The 3,366-nt window shown below is 42.8% G+C and overlaps 1 non-coding gene across 1 annotated transcript; it reads left to right on the top strand.

Moving 5' to 3' along the window:
• The first annotated feature begins 1,987 nt into the window (after nt 1–1,987).
• Nucleotides 1,988–2,091, top strand: LOC124668877. The gene has a single exon (XR_006991945.1). It is a non-coding gene; the product is annotated as a small nucleolar RNA snoR103 (small nucleolar RNA).
• The last annotated feature ends 1,275 nt before the right edge of the window (nt 2,092–3,366 follow it).

Below are 3,366 nucleotides of genomic sequence, written 5' to 3'. Positions count from 1 at the left end.
CACTTTTTTGACGATCAATCAGGCAACACGAATTACAGGAAATTCCATCAGAAAGGTTTTTCTTTCCATCACTCCCTCCCACGCGGGATTTTCGTCCATAACTCAGCACACGCAAAAGAAACCGGATGAAAACCGCCCACGCTAAAGAAATCATACAGAATCAGTGTTTCGTGAATCCCCAATCCCACGACCATGGTCCCCAGTCGTATGCCGCCTTCCTCCTGCCACTCCGTCGATCTACCCCGCCTACCCCAGCCTCATGGCCCAAAGCCGTCGCGGTCCAGGAGGGGGCCAAAGCGAATGCGGAGCGGTGCGCCATCTCGCGGTGCTCGACCAGCGGCTCAACATCACGTCGCAGGCCTTGGAGAGGATGCATCACTTATAGCCGGAAGAAGATGACACCCGGACCTGGTGGATTCCATGGTATTGGGGAAGGGCACGCTGCACACCACAACAAGAGAGTGGACATGCAACACTCCAGGGGCGTCTTCGGCGGTCCACATGCTCGCCTCGCCTCACGCCGGTATGGAGCACAACATGACTCAGGGCCGCGCAGGTTTTCATCCGGTTGGTTTGGGAGGCGTTGGCGGCGGCGTTGCCGATGCGAAGATTTCTAGCGGGCGAACCGCTGCTAGACAAGATTGACCTCTCTCTGCACGGTGAGGTGTGGCGTGGCAACTTCGGCCTTCGTGGGCTAATCTGGGTTTGCAATCAGACTTAGTTCCCTTGCACTAAATAAGTTTTCTTGTTGATAAGTGTTTTAGCTTCTTGCACTGAATCAAATTTCCAGGAAGGTGTTATGTACTAAATGTAGTCTTCGTGTGGGTAGGTTTGTGAAATCCTGATGGAAGCAACGCAGCGATGGTTGCTATTCCACAATAACATGGAATAACATCACGAGGAAAGGGGTGTACTTATTGACTTATTGTGGAGAAGAAACATCACTACATCAGCCATGCAAAGAAAACGAGCTGACTTGGAGGTTACAGATATGAATGCTAGGTAAGAAGAAAAAGCAAATTGTTGTGTGGCGATAAGTTAGAAGCACCGGCATGATCTGCTCCATTTAATCAGGTGGAGCAACTTCTTACATGAACTTCAAATCACCGGGTAGAGTTACAGTTAAATCCATGGGATCTGCACTCCTGTAGAACTTGTTTTGCCTTTCAAACTGAACTTACATTTCAGTTTTTTGGGCAGTGCAGGGCTGCACGCAATGTTGCACAATGCGCATGCCCACCTTGTAGTATGAAATTGCCAATATGACGACTCTAAGTGTGATGGCAATGAGGAGAATCATAATTCAATGAATTATATAACAGGTACCTTCTTTTGTATTGCTTAGTTAGACACTGAATTCCAGTTCTCGTTATCTCCAAAACATGCATTGTTTGGGTGAAATCAAGACCGAGACACTTAAAATACCATACAAAATTATCCATCTTATTCATAAAATATGAGAATAAGATTCTTTGCATTATTTCAGAGACTTCTATGGCATTTTTTGTCATGTTATTTCTCCTGAGTTGCCATGCTGGTTTGTTTATACCAGTAAAACGTACCACGAGATGTTCAAGAAAATTCTAGGTTCAGGTGCTTGGTGACTTGGTCGTTGGTTTATGTACCTGGGAAGTTGTCATCTTCTTGAAGTAGAGATAAAAGTGCATCTAATTCTAAGTTTGTTTGAATTGTCAAAGGGATGAGGTGTTTACATGTCTGCAACGCTATATCTGTTTAGTGTTAAATAATATTGGGTAATGGTTACCATCAGTTTTAGAAATATATATTCTTTGATTGATCCCGATATCAGAAATGAATATGAGTGAGGAGTGTTAGATAAACTGAAGCATTAGCCGTTAACTGATTTAGCATTCGTGTACTGATGTACGACGTAATCTAGATTGCTAATTCATATTACAGATAATTTTATAGTAAGCAAATTACTTCTAACATCATCTGATTGTAATGCATGTTTCTCTGCCAGCCACTCAGTACTGTTTTCTTGTAAATATGGACAAAGATTAATGTTGATGGAATTTAAGTGAGTATTCTGTGAGTTCGTACATGCTCATAAATGACTATCACACATGCATTCTTGGAGACTAGAACCAGTCAAAATATGTGTAAATCTGTTCATGAATGCTGGCACTATCTCTATAATGAATTTCATGGTATTATTATTTTTTGCTATGAAAAATGGTAAAATACTCCTTGCATGAATCGTTGTCTCGCGGAGTGGGGTAATGTGGCAATGGTGGCGGAGTGGGGTGCGGGTGCCGATTGCTGCTTGAATAAAATGGTAAACCATATTTTAGGTTTTGCTTCCGAATTGGCCAGATAAAATGAATCAATAATCACTAGAATCTTTGTTTGATAAATTTCTACGCAATCTGTATAGCTGGCATGAAAAATCTATGCTTGTTATATTTTCAAATGATATAGAGTTGAAATTGATCACATGTTTACTACTTGGCCGCTGACTTTCGGGGGAAGGTTGCGAAGATATGCATTGTTTATCTTGTTGAAATTGATCATAGGAATCTGTATCTCTGATTTCTTTTGTTTTTTCATAAGTATTAAAAACTATATATGTGCATTGGGAAATGAAATTTGAGGACCCGTGGCAGCGCACGGGCATTTTAACTAGTATATATATATATAGGAAGCTCAATTGGGGCACCATGGTGCCCATGCACCATACATCATGACCGTACAATTACATCGTGGGTGCCAGATTTCATCATAGGTGTATAAAGGAGAGAAAAACACTTTCCAAATATCAACAGGAGAGAGAATGCACTTTCCAATTATCAGAAACAGAGACAAATCACTTCCCAGTTTGCTGTGCAGGTTTCCGTTTATGATTCATGGTGCCCAGGCACCATGGTGCCCCAGTTAGTTTACCTATATATATATATTTGTGTGTGTGTGTGTGTTCGTAGATGCAAAAGACGTTTTCCCCTTCTAAGTAAGTATATGGATAAATCATGATTTATTCAACTTTGGTGCGTTTAGACCGAGCCTTCTGTAACGCCGACTGGGACTTGGCCTTCGAGAATCATGTGCTTCATGCTTTGTCGTCATCCCTCTCGGACCATTGCCCACTTCTCCTCTCCAATCAAAGTGGACCACGGAGGTCGCCTTCTTTCCGTTTCGAATCTTTCTGGACCAAAATGCCGGGCTTCAAGGAGACCGTTCAACTCGCATGGTCGATGCCTTCCTCTCACACACAGCCGGTTCACAACATTAATCACAAGCTCAAAGCTACTGCGTCTCGGCTGAAATCTTGGAGCAAAGGTCTCTTCTCCAATTGTGAACTCCAACTTCTCATGGCTCTGGATGTTATCTTGCAACTGGATGTTGCCC

Source organism: Lolium rigidum, chromosome 6 (genome assembly GCF_022539505.1).
Source record: "Lolium rigidum isolate FL_2022 chromosome 6, APGP_CSIRO_Lrig_0.1, whole genome shotgun sequence".
NCBI classification, from domain to species: Eukaryota; Viridiplantae; Streptophyta; class Magnoliopsida; order Poales; family Poaceae; genus Lolium; species Lolium rigidum.
Note: the sequence above shows the minus strand (reverse complement) of the source record. Positions and strands in the feature narration are given on the sequence as shown.